Raw genomic sequence first — 18,625 nt, 5'->3', positions numbered from 1 at the left:
CAGTCCCAGGAACTAGTAATAGGAAGGAATAGGAAGGAAACAAGAAGCAAAGAGGGGGAGCGATCCCCTCCTCACGTCTCAGCCCGACGGTCCGTCTCTCTGGCATCTCCTATCGGCAGAGCCTAACGTGGAGCCGGCTGGAGAACCAGGAATGTGGTTGGAAGAGTGGGACCGCAGCATCACAAAGCAGAGGATAGGCGAGTGGGCTGCAGCTGGGAGACAGCCGCGTGATTGCCAGTGCACAGCCCTTTAGCTGCTGTGAGCCCATACCCACTGGTCACACGGGCACTGCCATACTGTGCAAGCACAGTCTGTCTCCACCTAACAGGATCCAGCTGTCCTGCACACAAACAGAGGCACTTTCATCCTCCCCTCCTTGACGAGACCCAAGCCTGTCAGACGGCGCTCGTCTCTGGGAGATGGTACCCTGTCCATCTGGCCTGCTGCTCAGCACCCCTCAGGATCTGGTTACCTCAAAGCTCCAGTGTAAAGAGACTCTCCCAGGAAACATGTACGGAATGATAAGGGACAGGAGGAGACAAGAACAGAGGTCACCCCTGCAGATGCAGCTCTAAGCCAGGGGACTCTAGCTGACCTCCAACATCATCCTCAGGGACCAGAATGAAGCGTGGCAGGGACGTTGCGGGTGTGGGAGGTTATCCCAGGTGTTTTGCTTTTAGGAAAAAAGGGGAGAAAAAACCCTACAGGCAGAAGTAACCACCCACTCCCCAACCAGGTGAGTTTCCTATACGGACATCAACCTCCATTCACGGGCTGTTACCTGTTAGACAAGGTGCTGAGGGTCCCCTGAGGAGAGGGACAGTTCTGAGAGGAAGCGGAGGGGGCACTGGGGTGTCTCTCCGGATGTGGGGAGACAGGGGGTGGGAGACAGCCGTCAGCAGTGTGGCTCTGTAGAAAGACAGGGTCAAGTCCACAGCCAGCTGAGCAGGGGCCTGGATAAGAACCAGGCAGACCTGAGTCCAGGCTCCGGACCTCAGCAGTGGCCGCTCTTCCCGTGCTCAGAGCTCGGGAGCCTGAAATGAAGGAGATGTGACGGGAGCAAAAGGGGACCTTGGCTCACTGTGGCCAGCACCAGCCTGAGCTCCATCACCTTCAGCCTCTGGAACTTGTCTTCTTCCAGCCTCACTAGTCAGCGAGGGAAGGGGAGGTGGGGACGTCACAGAGCAGAGCACGGGCATTGGATCAGATAGACTTGCTTTCAAGGCGCAACTCACGCGCCCGGCTGCGTGATCTGGGACCAGTCACTTCAATTCTCTGAGCCTGGTTTCCTTCATCCTGTCTTGGTGGTGGCTGCTGTAACAGAAGTGCCATGGAATCTACTTCTCAGTTCTGGGGACTGGAAGTCTGAAATCAGGGCGCCAGTACGGCTGGGGTCTGATGAGAACCCCCTTCCTGGTTGCAGATGGCTGGTTTCTCCTGTGTCCTCATGTGGTGGATGGAGAGAGGTCCAGAGGGCTCTGTGGGGTCTCTTATAAGGGTACTAATCCCTTTATGGGGGCCCCACCCTCATGACCTATCACTTCCCAAAAGCCCTGTCTCCTAACACCATCACTGTGGTTAGGACTTCAACATAGGGATTTGGGGGGGCACAAGCATTCCGTCCTCAACAAGTACCCACTGTTCAGGGTTCTTCTGTTGATCAGCACTGCTGTGCACTGGCCTGGTGCCTGGCTCTAGGGGGGTGGACGGGCAGTTCTGTTACTGGCAGAGTCACAATGGTGGCTTGTTATTGGGTGTCACCAGTACCTCCGTTCGGTAACCTGGAGTCCATCAGACTACTTGCAGGAAGGGGTCCCGAGAGCCATGGGCACCCAGTGCTGTCTTGTCTGTGGAGCCACAGGCTGACGGATGCTGCACGCAGGACCAGGGTTGATGAACAGGGTGGTTGTCAGCTGACACTCCCCCCGTGGCTCTAGCTGGTGAGCTGGGGTCTCAGACACTGTTCTTCATGTCAAAACACTGCAACACAGACATGCAACAGAAAATGGAGTCCAATCCAGGAGCGCTGGAGGAAGCGGAGGGCTGGGAGCCGGGTCAAGGGGCCGTCCCGCCTTCTGCACCCCATGCGCACCGTTCTGCCACTCCTGCACCTCCCATCTTCCCTCCTGCTGGGCTGCCCCTCCTTCTTGGGACGTGACCCCATTCCCAGGCTCAGTCAAGCAAATTGCCCCAACCCTGCCCTCAGCTCGGTTCTTGCCTCAACACTTGCTCTGCCCTCTCCCGTCTCTGACAGTTGAAACCACACTGTCCATCAAACTGTCTCACACGCCTCCTTCAAGAAGTCTTCCCAGATTGACCTGCTTCCCTTTCACCTTTCTCTGCTCAGAACATGGCTGTGGTGTGCTGCCTTCGCATGCATTCATTTCTGTGATGCTTTGCCCGGGCCTTCCTGCTTTTATTTACTTTTGTCTTTTAGGTTTATCTGCCTGGACTGGTGACTCTGAGGTTTGGGGACCCTCGCATGATATTTATTTTTCCCAAATAATGGGGATGCAAACAATGGGGGTGCTGTTTGGGGAAGCCCCTTTATTAAAGTTAAATGTACTGACATTTTCCTCACCTGCAGACACAACTGACTGAGCATAAAATCAGCGAGGAGGCTCCCAGAGGCATCCCAGTGTCTGGAACGAATTACCCGGAGCCTCTGGGTGGCCATAATTGTCATTAGTAACACAGAGATTTATGCTGCTGAAGTCATTACCGTTGCAACTGCAGAGACATTCTGTCAAAGCAGCAGAACAAACGCAGCGCTTCTTCCTTCCCTTGCAAAGGACTGTTTGGGTTTTGAATGCATCCTGCCTGCTGGCACGACCATGTTTATTTCACAAAGCCAGAAAGAAGAGGTTTTTTGACGTGCACTAGTTATCACCAAGCGATGCTCACCGTCTGATTCTTCAGTAGCCGGAAGATCCAGGCCGCAGTGTGTCCCGTTGCCACGGGCACAGCTGTCCCAGGGAGAGCTACCCAGTTCCCGTGTTAATGGGATATCCATGACTTGCTAAGTAGGACTCCTCCCTTCATCCTGCATGTAAGACATGATCTCCTGAGCGAAGTAGCCAGTTTTTCCCGGCAAGGAGACAAGAGCTGCATACCTTCGAGGCTCAGGGGGGCACACGGGGTCCGCAGACAGGAGTAGCGTCCGTCGCTCTAGGATGACCAGTGAGGGGCTTCACGTTCTGTCGCGATACCTCTGTAAGTGAAGCGTGGTTTTATTATTCAGGCCTAGTCACTGTCACCCAGAACTAGATATAAAAGGAAGACCTCAACCAGAAAGGAATTCGAGTCTCCCAATCTCATTTCTAGTTGCCATTGTTTTCGAAGCCGAAAACCTCAGGCTTTGTGGACCGGAGCACAAAGAGCCTTGGAGTAAACACCCCTCACTACGAGCACTGCTTCTGGGTGTGCAGGCTGTGGCGCAGGCGCCGCTGTGATCATTCTGGGTGGTGGCAACTTGACCCAGCAGTGCATACAGGATCAATACTCTTCTTAAAAAAAATTTTTTTAACATCTTTATTGGAGTATAATTGCTTTACAATCAGGATCAATACTCTTTATTTCAGTATTTAAGTAGTTGGAACATGAGGGACAGCACTGACCTCGTTATATACGACTGCGCAGGCCAGACGCCGAGAGATGGGCCCCAGTTACTCCTGCGTGTGCACGGGTGAAGGTACAGCTGAATTCAACATTCAGCCAGTCGGGAGCCCGGTGATAATGGCCCCAAGAGGGGCCATTGGCTCTGCCTCCAAGGGTCATGAAAATTGACAGTGGTCAGACCAAGGCAGGCCAACAGTCCTTATCTTTTTTTGCTTTCATCTCCTCATACCATGAAGACGTTTCTGAGAATAGTGTCCTATTTGAAGAAGAGATTATCTGGACTCTATAACAGATGTTTAGCGCAGTGGAATATCAATTTCCAAATATTTCGATATTGCGTAGTCTAATGAAGGATAGTTTCTGTTTAACATTTGGTACTATCCAGGAGCCACTTTAATTTCAATCCTGGTTTTTATTTTTCCTAAAAAGTAAAATCAGTGGACCTAATTTAATATATCGAGAGTCACCCAGAATGAGTCACCATGACAGATTCTTCCAGGGACGTTTATTCAGGACTTTGCTATGGACTGAGTCTTATACTACTGCTTGAGATCCACAGACAAGAGACAGGGGAGCAGATGACAAGAGACAAAAAACTGAAAATGCCCAGGGCTCTGCTAGACAGTTTCTGATAATGTGAGAACATAAAGGAATGTCATTTGGGATCTTCTTACATTTCAAACTCATGCCAAAACCCAGAAAGTCACCTTGACTTTTCTTGCTTGTGCGGGCATCTCGCTGCTTGCTTCCGAAGTACTGTCCAGTGATACCTTGTAACCCTGAGACCCACCCTCTGGCCTCCATCCTTAATCCTTCTAGCCTGAAAAATAAAATAGTCTTTTTCTGTTCAGACTATTTCAGTGGTTTCCCAATGGGTCTGATTTGCTGTACTATCACCAGAGTTATCTTTTAAAAATGAGAATCTAGTCCTTTGTTCTTCTACTTAAACCCTTGCAATGATTCTTCAGCGTCTACAGGATAAAGCTAAATCCTGAATGTGACAGAAGATGCTTCATGGCATCTTCCGGGATTACCTTCTGCACCTCCCCAGACTCGTCCCTTGTCCGTGCCCTGGCATGTTGAGCCACTGTGTCCCGAGTGAGCCGTGTCCTCTACAAGTTCCTCCTTTTGCTCCTGCTGGCCCCCTCCCTTCCCTGTGTGGCCTGTGGGGCTTGCATCAAGGCTCTGGTCAAGCATCTCCCAGGCGGGCCGTTCCCTGACTCTTCCTCCGAGGTCTGGTTCTCGGGTCTGGAGGGACTGACTGCCACGCACCTAAGCCCTCACACTTGTAACCTCTCTCTCTTGTTTCTCCATCCTAGGGTGGACACCACTTTCTGGACATATAGTTACCATTGTGTGACACTCTATGATACTTCCTGTTTGCCTTCTTGGTTCTCTACTACCTGCGTCAAAAGTCTTCATGTTGAATTCTCTCTGGTGTGATATCTGTTTCCTGACTGGACCTTGGCTGATGTAAAAATTATCACCAGAAATGGTCTCAGGAAACAGACACTCAAAATGGTATTTGGAGATTCCATTGGTCGTGCCATTAGATTTGAAGGCAGGGCTGAGTTCCATGCAAATGGGAATTAGGACGCTGTCTCCAAAGCACTGACATCATCATTATTCAAATTACCACCTGCGATGGATGGATATGGAGTGATTACCAAAAAAAAAAAAAAAAAGAGTGACTTGGGGGACTCCTGTGGTGTCCCTGGTGACCATAGGATGGTGGGATTCGCTGACTGCTCCTTGCTGCCATGAAATGCTTCTAGAAAGAATCTGACAAACTCAAGTTTTGAAACTCTCAGGTCAGGTCATGGTCAGAGGAAAGCAGGACTTCCATGGTAACCATAAAAGGAGCTCTTAACCCCTCATAGTTGCAGGGTTCACCTCCCTGACAATCAGACACAGCATGAACAGTGCAGGTTGCAGAATAACAAGGTGGGTTGAATTCACAGCCTCACATGCTCTGAACTAACCTAATCTTGGAAAGTCGCCTTGCAAGGGGTTACTATTCCATGAAGACCCACCACACATGTTGTCCCCAGACACGTAACTAGGCTCAGATCTCAGCACACGCCTGGGTGGAAGTACAAAGTCTGACTCGGGAAGAAGTAGCTTATCCTCTACAAGAAAGTTTTTAAAAGTTTGTTAGTTTATATTGCAGAAACCTAAGTTATATGTGTGGAAATGGATTCTAAGATATTAGACCCAGAAGGATGGAATATGACCCTGGGATCGACCAAAGCAATTAACACGCGTGAGCTTCCCAGAGAGCCTGGGTGCGGTGAGTCGGTTTGTGTGGTTGGTTGGAGATGCCTCTAATGGTTGATCCATGTTATTGGCAGAAACTTGAACCAACGGTGGCCGGCACTCAATGGAGTTGGGATGTTAGAACTCTCCTGGCATAATATAGTACATATGTACATGGATCCAAAGTTTTAGAGGGTACAAATGTTGGAAGGGATTTATTATGTGTGGGAAAGGATTTATTCTGCACAGCCATGTATCCAGACTAAGACCCGCAAGACAGCGCTTTGCTAAAAAAAACATTGAGAAATACCTTAGCGAGGGTAGCAGCGTGGCCCTTGGAGGCTGTCCTTGGAGGCGAGGAATGACAGAGGGAGGAACGACCAGGTTCCCTGCTTCACTGGAGGGTGGTGGGGACTGAGCAGCAGAGAACAGGGAGCTAAGCTTAGAAACAAGTGGCTGCCTTTGCCGTGACGAGCATCAGAGACAAGTGGTGATCAGAGTGTTTCCCCCACAGGGAGTCTTGCCAGAGTGTCAGGGGTGATGGTGGTCCTGGGAATGAAATAGACAAGCCATTCACCAAAACGGTACCCGGTCTACATACACCCACGTAACAAGAACACCAGGCTGATGGCCAGAAACCAAACAGAGTCCATACATAGTGAAGTCCACCTCCTCACCCAGTTTCTGGAACCAAACAAGATCACAGATGTGACAGCCTTGGGTCAAGGGTGTTGGGTACACCTGAGGAGGGGTCCTGAGACACTGCCACACACTTCAGGGAAGTCTTCCACAAAGCTTGTCCTATATGGACCTGTCGTCATGTACCAGGGGGACTGGTTCTGGGGAAAAGAAAATGCCCAGTTATCTCAGGAGTTTCTAGACAACGTATAAGAATTTATACCTTTCCTAGAGTCCCCTCCCCCACCAGAAAAGCCCCAGAAGCACCCTGTGACCCAGCATCCACAGTGTGGCTGAAGGCAGTCAGGTGCCAAGTAGTGTTTTGGCCCAATTTTGAATCATTGTGGGTTTGTACACCCACCTGGGGCAATTTTCTCAGGTTCTAGAAGTTTTAACTGGAATGGACATAGCTGACAATGACAGAATCCCCATGCAAGCCCCTGACCCCGGAAGTGAGGGCTGCCGTGACCCTGAAAGATCTCCTACCCACCAGAATATTAAACAAAAACAACACAACATCCTTGGAGAAATTACAGATTAGATCCATCACTGAAGACTTGAAAGATTCAGAACACGTGCAAAGGCATTTCACATGACTGAGCCATCTGCCCTTGTGTGTACAGAAGGTGGGAGGGTCTTGGAGACTAGCCCTGGATGAGGATAAATTGGGTCAGTTGGTGGCTTAATTGCAGCTGCTGATCCAGACGTGCTCTCTGTGCTGGAGAAACCAACGCAGGCGCCGGAATGTGGTTTTTAGCTATTGTTGGCAATTGTCTTTTTCTCCAAACCAATTTGCACTAGCAGGTTCCCTTTAACCTGAAAGGGGCAACCACACAACTCAACGGTCCTGTCCCCAGGCTGTGTACCCCATCTCTCCTGTTCTCTGCCGTAAAATGGTCCCCGGCACCCTGATTATCTGAAATTCCAAGGAAGATCACAGTGGTTTACCACATGGGTAACGTTATGCTCATGAGACCTGGCGAGCGGGAAGCAGCAGGTAGTTTAGGAGCCCTAGGAAGATGAATGTAAGACAGAGGGTGAGAGAAAACCCCACGAAGATGTGGTGGCCCATCACATCGTGAAGTTTCTGGAGCTCTGGAACTTGCTATGAGAGCCACCAGCGTGAAGGATGTGGTGCTGACTTTCCACTCAGAAGGAAGCATGATGCCAAGGAGGCTGTTTTGGATTTCAGGGGCAGCACGCATCGTGTACAGAGGGGACGGGTACTGCACACACCACACACTCTAATCCGTTTACTGAACCGCCCGGGAGATCGCCAGGTACGAGTGGGGCCAGAGCACTGAAGTGCTTCAGAGGGAAGCCCGGCTACAGAGCGGGCGGATCTACTGGAAACAGGGGTCCTGGGGTGCCTGTAGCAAATAGGGGCGCCCTCTGGAGCCTCTGCCATGCACGGGCTGGAGGTCAGAGCATGGCCTCTTGGGCAGCCCTGTTCCATTTTAACTCCTGTCAGAATCACCTGGAGGCTTGTTCAAACCCAGACTGCTGGGCTGCACCCCTGGGCTTCTGATTCAGGCACTGGGATGAGGACTTCTTAGGGCTGTTATCCAGCTGACCACACCTACCCTGAGCTCTGGGTGGAGTGATGGGAAGAAGGAACGCAGGTGGCTTCTAAAACTTAGAAAAAGCAAGGAGACAGACTCTTTCCAGAATCTTCCAGAGGAAAGCAGCCTTGCCCACACCTTGATTTTAGACTCTTGGCCTCTGGAACCGTAAGAGAAAATGTGTGCTGTTCTCAGCCATCACGTTTGTGGCAACTTGTTGCAGCTGCCACAGGAGACTCCCGCAGATGGAGCGTGCCGATGCGACCCAGGTGACTCTTGGGACTCTGTGTCCCCTCATTTTGGGACCAGAACAAGAGCATCGTCTTTTGCGTAAAGTGAGAGGAACAGCTCCGTGTCATGTGTACCGTGCGGAGGCGTGGACGTACGGGGAAGGGAAAGGATGCTGGGCGGGTGGAGGGTGGGCTGTGGGGGTTATGAGTTCATGGTCTCAGCTTCAGATGCACTTCTGGGCTGCGCTTTGTGAAGCTGGGGCTGCGCCTCTGCAGATCGAATTTCTGCTTTACCCGCTGTTCCTGGTGGGCCGTTCAAAGGGGGCGAGAAGGAGACAGGGTGCCCTCCTTCCCATTTTGCTCTCTGTTGCTCAGCCGCGGCCCTCCTTGCAAGCAGCAGTAGCAGCTCATTTCGGTGCCGCAGTTGGCTCTGCTTTGCTTTTATTTTTTGCTCGCTCCCCAAACCATCCTCCTTGCTCAGGGCTCCCCCAAACCATCCTCCTTGCTCAGGGCTCCCAGCCACAGCTGACTAGCGTTTCCTTATTAGTTGCCTGAGTCTCGGATAACTGGGGTCCCTTCCCCGAGCTCCTGGGTTGGCAGCACCAGCGCGCAGTGACCCTCCTCCGTAGATGTCTCCGTGATTCCCAATGTGAACGATCCCAGCATCTTCCCTTCGCCCCCACGGCTCCAGCTGCCTCTTTAACTCCCTGCCTCTGTGACATCTCGGTTTCCTTTTTGCTTTTCTCAGTTTTTCGATATCTAGCGTAAAAGTATTTAATTACTTTATCTCTCCTAAATAAAGGCGTGGTTCCTGTTTTATGACTGCACCCTGGCTGGTACACTCTGCTTTCTGCAGAGTCGCTGTAATAATTCCGAGGGACACCAGCAGAGAGACCATGGGGAGGCTGAGTTGGAACACAGTTTTCTGTGAGGCATGTCTGGTGGCCATGACAGCTGACAGTGGTTGACCGCTTATATTAACACCCGGTCTCCAAGTCACCGTCAACTGTTGCTATCATAGCCCCAAAGGATGTGAGTCGTGCGTTCACCAGGTGCTGCTGGGGGGGTCCAAGCCAGCTGCCTGTACAATCAATCTTGGTTATCATGACGGTGATTCAGGACACGCGTACACAAGGCTGCCGCTCTTATTAAAGTCATCAGGGGTCATACCTGTGCATTGAGAGAAGACGTGAAAATCACTTTCTGTTCAACCATGACCACAGAGAAGATTTAGAAAGGGACAACCACTTGTTTTTTTGTTTCTGAGCTCAGCTGTGGTTTTCAAAACATGCTGGTATCTAAAAAGAAACAAAATAAGGTCATTTGTAGAGACGTGGATGGACCTAGAGAGTGTCATACAGAGTGAAGTAAGTCAGAAAGAGAAAAAACAAATATTGTATTTCAATGCATATATGTGGAATCTAGAAAAATGGTACAGATGAACCTATTTGCAAAGCAGAAGTAGAGACACAGACGTAGAGAACAAACATATGGACACCAAGGGGGAAAGGCCGGGTGGGAGGAATTGGGAGGCTGGGATTGATGCCGTGTATAAAATAGACAACGGAGGGGAGTACAGCGTGGCGCACGGGGAGCTCTGCGCAGTGCACTGGGGTGTCCTGAATGGCAGGGAAACCCGAGAGCGAGGGGATGTATGTCTGCGCATGGCTGATGCATTTTGCTGTGCAGTGGAAGCAAACACAACATCCGTAAAGCAGCTGTACTCCAATAAAAATTCATTAACAATAAAAAAACTTAAAAAAACCCCATGCTGGTATCTAATAAAGACCTCACGGCATCATCTCCTCCTGTGGTGGTTGTGATGCCTCATGTTCAACAACCCAGGAACAATCAGACCTTTGGGGCTATTTTCAAAAGCAAAGGAAAATAAGTTTTTACGTGAAATTTATTCAGGATTCGGTCATCACTATTTAATAAAGTGAAACAATTTCTATTAGATCTTAAGCTGTTGAGATTTTAGGGGTATCCTTATGCCTCTTAGATGGACCAATGGCTGATCACTTTCTGGGAAGCCTTGAGTGTTTTTGAGAGAATATCCCTAGGAAGAAGAACACACAGTCTGGTGACAAAAATTGTTCCCTGCGTTTAAAGCCTTCACAGGTGCTTAAGAGTTTTGCAAATTGCAGGAGAAAAGTTGCATGAGTTTGCAAGAGATGAACTTTAGAAATTCCCACATTATATCAAAAAATAAAAAGAACCTTATCCCTTTGGCCTCCTTCAGTTGGAGGCTAAACAGAGGAATGTTTCAAGTACCTGTTTAGTCTCAAGTCATGACTAGATTATCTGTACAATTTAAATACAGCTTAAAATTTAACACCGTACAAATGCATCTCTTTAGAAATCATTATTTCTACTCCTGTAAGCATGACATGAGACCCAGCATACATTAGAAGTGTATTTCATTCTCTTTTTCTTTTGCTGTTGCATGGGAATAATCCTTGCTCTGCCCTGGGGACAAATAGCCCAATACATCTGGAGCAAAAGCCAGGGGATGGGCTCTGTGACGGACCACCGAGCCCATCAATGGTAGTTTCGCGTCCTTTGCAAGGTTTCATGTGCCGCTGATTTCCCTCGATAAACACATAATCTACTGCAGATGAGCTTCTCTTTCTGGATGCGTGATGTTTTGCCTTTATCTAAACAGTCTCTATTTATAATCTCCTTTATTCCTTCCAGTGAGCCGTACAGTGTGACTCCCGGGCAGGGATGCCAAAGCAGAGCCTTCAGTGGAAGGAGCGCAGAGATGGTCCCTGGGGCGCAGAGCGCACGTTGTTGAGAACCCGCGAGGGAGAGGGAACATTCTAGAGGATCACCAACGCCATGAGTAGCATATGCATGAGGAAGTTTAGGAATGCCTTCTTTAAGTTAAGAAAAACCCAGACTGCTCCCAGACTGAATTTCAATATGCACCCTGGACTAGCAAATTCCAAGAGCCAGCGTTCCTGCTGAGTATACATTAAACACGCCTTCGGGTTCCAGGAGTGTCAAACAGCTTTATCCCTGACATCCCCAGAGAGTTCACCTTTCCTTCAACCTCCTTACAATACCTGCATGCACGGCTTACGCTGGGGATAAGGGTAGAGAGATTTGTAGCTAAGGATAGTTCTTTTCTCATTTGTACAGGTTTTCGAATGAGCACATTTTCTCGGTAATGCTGTGTCTCTGTGTCTCCTTTACTGTATTTGAAGCTGTGGCCTTGGATACGGAAGACACTGACGCTGATAAATTGCGTTTCACAGCTAAAACAATTGAAATTCCTGGCACGGTGGATTTTCCATAATGTTCTTTGCCACGGGCAAAACTTTTTTCTAAAGAATTTGAAGATTCTTTTTTTTCTCCCTGTGAAGAAGGAAATCGTGATACGTCTCAATTTATCCTCAACTGAGATGTTTGATTTCACAGTTATTCAAGAAACTCTCATGGCGTTTTATTCCAGTAGACTTAGCGCCTCACTGCTCTCTTCCCACTTTGTCTAGTCGCTTTGGGTTCGAGCGAGGAAATTCTCCCATTTGATGGAACCACGGCTCTCTGATGGAGCAGAGTTGGGCAGAGGACACACCAGAGCACAGAAGAGGTTCCTGGCATTGCAGCAGATCTGACGCTGCCCTCTCTTTCTGCTTGGGCCTCGGCTCAAGCAATGCCACCTACTTCAGGATTCCATAGAGAACCTATCTTTAACTGTCATTAACACGGAGAGCACTCAGGTGGGCAGTCCCATCCCTTCCCTCACAAACAAGCCCAACAACAATATTGGTTAATTGTCCACATGGTCCTGGCCAGGGCCTGGTGCTCTATTCCTGGAGCAGCTCAGAGGCACAGAATCTAAGCTCGATTGTGGGACGGGGTCCATATACAGCGGGAGGAACGTGTCCCAGTACCCTGCGGTCCCACTGCTCTGGTTCCATCGCGAGAACAGTGACTTTGCTGGCAGGTCTGCATTCAGGGAGTGAGCACGTCCAGACGGCACGCTTGGGAGCCGGTGGCTGGGGAGTAAGGACGGCAGAGAGATCGGGCGCGGAGCAGAGCCTGTAGCCCCATGAAAGGTCGTCACGCCACCTCCTCCACGGAAGTGCCTCGTGTCGCCACCCATCAGTGCATTCTCGCCAGCCCTGATGCTTCGTCCACGACACCCTCTGCGCTTCATGTAAGATAATCCCGCTTCTCATTTACCCCAGTGAAGTTGCACCGGCCTCTATTGTAGTCAATAGTTTTTTTGGTTTGTTTCAAAAATTATATTTAATCATGATTCAGTATTTCACTGACGTGCTATGTAGCCCAGATAAATAGGTTTGGGTTTTTTCCCGCCCAGACAGACGACTCCTTTCCAAGTGTCACTCTGAATATCTATTTATTCCTTAGAGCTTCTATTTCTTCCTCAGAGCGCAACGAAAATGATCTAATTTTATTGTAAAATCTAGTGGGAGGGATACACCAGCTTCAGATTTCACTTATCCAACTTGGAGATGATCATTTGTGACAAACATCTTGACTTAGACATTGGTATTTTTCTGTGTTTTCCTATAATCAAATAGTAAGAAACTTCGCAACCCAAACAGGTCATAAGCAGCAAGACTTTGGCACCATGAGTGAGCAGGGGCACCTGCCCACAGGCCTGCACCCCGCACATCTGCAGACGCTTACAGGATGCTGGCCTACAGTTCGAGGGCTTCCTCGGGTCACGGGGACTGTAACGGCCTGGAGGTCCATGCCGTGTGCACTAAACGCTCTTGTCTACTGTCCGATGATGCCCTTTCTCTTGTCAGCGCTAAGAAATAGCATCGCGACCAGGTATTGAAAAGAAGCACTGAGTGGAAATTCAGAGCAGGCGAGCGCCCTGGCCATGGCGGACTCTCAAAGTCACAGGGCGTGAGGGCTGGGAGGGACCTTGGGCCTTACCTGGAGGGACTTGGCCTTTGAGTAGGGAACTGGGGACCAGAGTGGGAGAGGTGCCCTGGCCAGGGTCTCAGGTCAGCAGGAGAGGCATGGGCACCAGGGCCTAAATGTCGAGGCCCGATTTCTCACACTGCCCTTCCCTTCCCGGTGTGGACCTACGTGTCCCCTCACCTGGATCGCCCATCCTCCAGGGGAATGGCCATCTGGAGAAGGCCTGCTACAACCTTCCCGATTTCCAAGTCAGCGGGGGTGATGCAGATGCTGGGGACCCGGGCCTGTAACCAGGATACTGGTGCAATGTCTGCACTCAGGGCTCCCTCACCGGGGGGAGACCATGGGCTGTGGGCCCCGTGGCCACCTACCTGTGCAGAGCCTGGGGTCAGTGTGCCCGCCTTGGCCTCACAGCCCCTTGTGTGTGCAACCAAAGGTGGCCGTCGGTGAATGCGGCTGGGTTCCTGGGAGATAACGAACATGGGCTGCACGGCGGGGTTTGGGGCTGCAGCTCTTGGGCCAGACCTTGGAGGCCTGCTGGGCCCTCCAGAGCTGAACCATTTGGGCAAACGATTCAAGCCTCACAGCTTCCTTTCCTGTGTGTGAAGTGGTCAGCAGGGGGCCTGGCTAATTAGCTCTCAAACAATAACGATGCCCATGATTGTGCTTATACTGGAGGCTTTCCTGGGGTTTTTAGGGCATTTGGGTGTTTTGGTTTTAAGAAATTGTAATTCAGAAGGAAGGAGTGGGAGAGAATGGAGACCACAGAGCAGAGGCTGGGGCAGTGGTCCTGGTCACCACTCAGCTCCTCTCGAAGAGGCCCCGGGTGGGGGACACCCAGACCTACTAACTCATAATACGGGAGAGCCCATCGGACGTGCACATGTAACCCACGGCCCCCCTCACTGCTCGTGCAGCCTCAAGCCCACCAGATTCCAGCTGGTCTGGAAAGCTGTAGCCACAAAACCGCAGGTGGAAGCCGAGCCCCAGTGCATGGCCTGGGCTTCTCGGCTTCAGTTCGCCAGCACCGATTCCTTTCTCTACTTTCTGCTTCTATTAATCAGCATGAGTTGTTCCCTGTGTTTGCAGGTAACTTACTAAGCACCAGAAGCAGGCAGGGGCCCGTCGGGACAGAGGTCCCAGGTTAGAGAGGCTGACTTGGCATCGGAGAAGTAAAAATGCAGCAAGGGAGCCCGGCGGTGCAGGGTCTGCAGGAAGTGGTATCGCCCTGCGGCAGAGAAACGGGGGAAGAAGCCGGACGATTGTAACGTGGCAGTTTGGAGGTGAAGCCCACAGTGCTGTGGCTCAGCACACTGGGGGCTGACCTGGGGTCTCTGAGCGCCAGGGAGGAGGGCCCAGTTGGCCCATGGGGGCATCTGAAGGGGTGCGGTGGGGCTGCTCGATGGTGTTGGAAATCTGGCAGGTGGATGCAGGTGCTTCTGGAACAGACTGCACTGTGCAGGGAGAAGCATTCCCGAGTGGTCGCTGCAGAGCAGAGAGCAGGCGGGGGACCTCTTAGCACCATGAGGCAGGGCCTGGCTGGGAGCAGCTGGCGTGGGGAGAGGGGTTTGCAGGGGCTGCCCCGAAGCAGAGGACAGAGTGAGGCTGGAGCTGGGGGTCTGAAGCCGAATCTGGCCTCTGTACCCCGACACTGAATTAAACCTTGGAGACAGAGTTTTGGGTGGAGTAGAAAAGAATAACTTTATTGCGTTGCCAGGCAAAGGGGGCCACAGCAGGCTAGTGCCCTCAAAACTCTGTGTCCCACCCTGGAGGGGGGAGTGAGGCGTTTATAGTCATGGTTCAAAGCGGGCACCATCAGCACATGGACACTCTCCTGATTGGCTGGTGGTGAGGTCTTCGGGAGTTGGCGTCATCCACCTTCTGGTTCCAGCCGATCTGGGGTCTCCGTGCTTGAGGGCAGATGCAGCTAGTTAACTGCTCCCACCTGGTAGAGGCTTCAGTATCTGCAAAACAGCTCAAAGATATTGTTCTGTGCATCCCTTGAGGAGGAACCAGGACCCCGCGCCCAGGCTGCACTGTTGTTTCCTGACCACTCCTCCCTTGTCTCTGCATCCCCTCCCTTCTCTGATTAACATCTGTTGGAACCTGCCCTTTGGAGCTAGGGAAGGTCACGGAGGCTGAATGAAGCCTATTACCTGTAAGCCAGAAGTGGGGGGGACAGAGAAAGGCTTCTGTGCCCTGGAGCCCCACAGGGCCCTGCTCGGCGCTCTGGTGAACTCATCACCTCCCTGAACAAATGGCTCCTTGATAACAAGGTAAAAACCCACATCCCGCTGTCTCGTACCTCACAGCCCACCTCTCTCCCCCGCAGATAAACTGGATCTGCTGCCCAGTTACCATTCCTGTGCTTTGCTTTTTACATAGATTTCTTGTGTCTGCATGTGTACTTAAGTTTATTTTTAAAATTTTTGTTTTTCATCTTCATGAAAGAAAGGTAGAAATGTTGAAAGCAATCTTGAGTCCGTTCTTTTAATTTAAAATTATATCCCTGCGGCTCATCGGTATTTCTTCCTGCCGTGGCGGTTTCCCTCTTGGCCGCTGGATTATGTTCATTCTGTTACCGAGTCCAGGCTCGCTCTGCTCACCGCACAACAGGCTAGTCAATCAGAGACGAGGCGCTGAGACAAGGAGTACGACTTTATTCGGAAAGCCGGTAGACCGAGAAGATAGCAGACTAGTGTCTCTGAAAAACCGTCTTATGGGGTCTGGATGCCAGTTTCTTTAATAGAACCAGAGAGGGAGAGGTGGTGAGGAAGTAAAGTAAAAGGGCCATCAGTCTTGCAAAACATCTCCTGGAATAGCCAGCCTCCGGGAGGGGATGTGTTAATTTCTTCTTTTCCGCAGCCATCCACAGGTGGACAGGGTCAGGTTGTCTCCCTGTGAGCTGAACAAAGGCACTTTAGTTTAACCTTCAGACAGAGGGGCAGGGTTCCCAGAAGCAACGAAAAGCAAAGGTTAAAGTCAAAGAAACAGATGGAACATGGAGTCCGATTTAGCTCTTCCCTGTTAAAATTCTTTGCCTGTATCCTCTAGTTCTCTCCTCCTCTGCTGGGATCCTTTGAATCTCGTCCATCATCTGTGAGGCTCTGACAGTCCGTTTTGGCCAAGTCTCTCCAGATATTCAAGAATTCCTCGATGCTTGTACACCAAGCAGTAGCGCTGGGGGTGGGGGCAGGGCGTGCGTCTTCTATTTTAAGAGAAAATCCCCAGCTGTTTTCCAAAGCAGTCGCACCCGCTGGCCCTTCCACCAGCTACGTGTGGAAGAGCGGGTGAGCTGCACTTATCCAGTGCTGGTGTGGCCAGGAGTCCTCGTGTCTGCCATGCGCTGGGGGCACAGTGGGACTCCCTGTGGCTGTGGTCAGTCACCCCTTGACCTTGAGGGCAGGGGCACAGCCTCCGGACTTGTTCCCGCAGTATATCCTCTTCTGTTAACCGTCTCCTGCATCACTTTTCTACTGGGCCCTGATTTCCTAGTGATCGGTGGGCGTTCCTTATTCATCCTGACACCAGCCCTCTGTCAGTGTCGTGAATAATTTCCCCCAGGTTGTAACTTGCCTTTGCATTTTCTTATCTCTGAAATTAGAAAATCAACTCCAGTGTACACTGTGATGATTCAGGGCTCACTTACATGATTCCTGTTCCTGGCTTGGGGGGTGTCGCAGAAGGTGGGGTGACCACCCCTCTCCCACGCTGCTTCCAGCCCTGAGTGATGAAGACCAACACTGTCCCGGTACTGAGAGTCGAGATTCGAGTTAGGATTTGGAACCGGTCAGAACAAGGGACCGATTGGAGTCCTGGTCCTCCTGATTTTGTCATTTCTTCACTGTCTCCCGGCTGACGTTCCTCCATGGAAAACAGAGAAGATGAAATTTCAGATGAAAAGACATAAAGCAAGATACTGGCTTAGTGACTCTGAGTGAGGAGTAAACATGGGCTATCGGTGGCTCATTCTGTAGGTGACGATGAGATAACTCAGGTGCTCTCTTGGGCACCTCCCACTTGACACACAGGTTGGACTTAAACCTTCTCACAAACTGTAAGGTCAGCACCCATGTGACAGATGAAGAACGCTTTTTCTGGGACTCTAAAGGTATTAACAGCTCAGAGCCATTTATTTATCCTAACTTATAAAATATCACAGTTTCCAAATCAGTGGGAATGGAGAGAGCATCTCCATGTGTCATCCTTAAGTTAAATTAGAGGGAAACATTCAAAGATCAAGACTCCAGAAACTTCCTGGAATCCCTGTCACCCTCAGTTTGACAGGGACAATCGGAGGAATAGGGTTTTAAAATTGCTTCTGATATACAAATGACCCAGTTGAAGATCTGAAGCCAGAGAACCAGAACTTAAGACACATAATCCTCTCTGCTTTCAGTAGCCCCATCCATCAGCCCTAAAGAAGGAGAGCAAGAATCTCCAGTGAGCCTGGAAGGTACAACTCCTCCTTTTTCGCAGTCTGGGAGAGACTGGGTGCAGCACTGCCTCATCCGTCAACCAGAAACGTAAGCCATGGCCCCAGCTTTCTTCTCAGCATCAGGTGGGACTTCTTAATAGGTTGTGAGCCTCTTGGGCAGTCTCTGCCTCCATGAGTGTGTGTGTTTAAGTGAATGAATGGATGGATGGATGGATGGATGGATAGATGGATAGCTGGATGGATGGATGGATGGATAGTTGGATAGATGGATGGGCTTGTGGGTGGGTGGATAGATGAATGGATGGATGGATGGTTGAATGGTTGGATGGATGGATGGATAGATGGATAGCTGGATGGATGGATGAATAGTTGGATAGATGGATGGGTGGGCGGGTGGATGCATGGATGTATGGAGGGATGGATGGAGGCATAGATGGATAGATGGATGGATGGATGGATGGACGGTTGGATGGATGGATGGATGAATAGTTGGGTAGATGGATGGGTGGGCGGGTAGATGCATGGATGTATGGAGGGATGGATGGAGGCATAGATGGATGGATGGATGGATAGATGGATGGATGGATGGTTGGATGGATGGATGGATGGATGGATAGATGGATAGCTGGATGGATGGATGATGAATAGTTGGGTAGATGGATGGGTTTGTGGGCGGGTGGATAGATGAATGGATGGATGGATGGATGGATGGTTGGATGGATGGATGGATAGATGGATAGCTGGCTGGATGGATGGATGGATGGATGGGTAGATGGATGGGTTTGTGGGTGGGTGGATAGATGGATGGATGGATGGATGGACGGTTGGATGGATGGATGGATGGATGGATGGAGGGATGGATGGAGGCATAGATGGATAGATGGATGGGTGGATGGATGGATGGATGGATGGATGGATGGATGGAGGGATGGATGGAG

The 18,625-nt window shown here is 50.6% G+C and overlaps 1 long non-coding RNA gene across 1 annotated transcript in view; it reads left to right on the top strand.

The window, feature by feature from the left end:
• The window catches only part of LOC141276725 (uncharacterized), a 406,019-nt gene extending 387,962 nt beyond the window's left edge, over positions 1-18,057 (top strand). Inside the window, exon 5 of the long non-coding RNA XR_012326714.1 lies at positions 17,649-18,057. This is a non-coding gene — a long non-coding RNA (uncharacterized lncRNA). The remainder of the gene's footprint in view (positions 1-17,648) is intronic.
• Positions 18,058-18,625: the final 568 nt, after the last annotated feature.

The sequence above is a fragment of the Tursiops truncatus genome, chromosome 16, assembly GCF_011762595.2.
Source record: "Tursiops truncatus isolate mTurTru1 chromosome 16, mTurTru1.mat.Y, whole genome shotgun sequence".
NCBI lineage: Eukaryota > Metazoa > Chordata > Mammalia > Artiodactyla > Delphinidae > Tursiops > Tursiops truncatus.
This window is presented reverse-complemented; position numbering and strand designations above follow the sequence as displayed.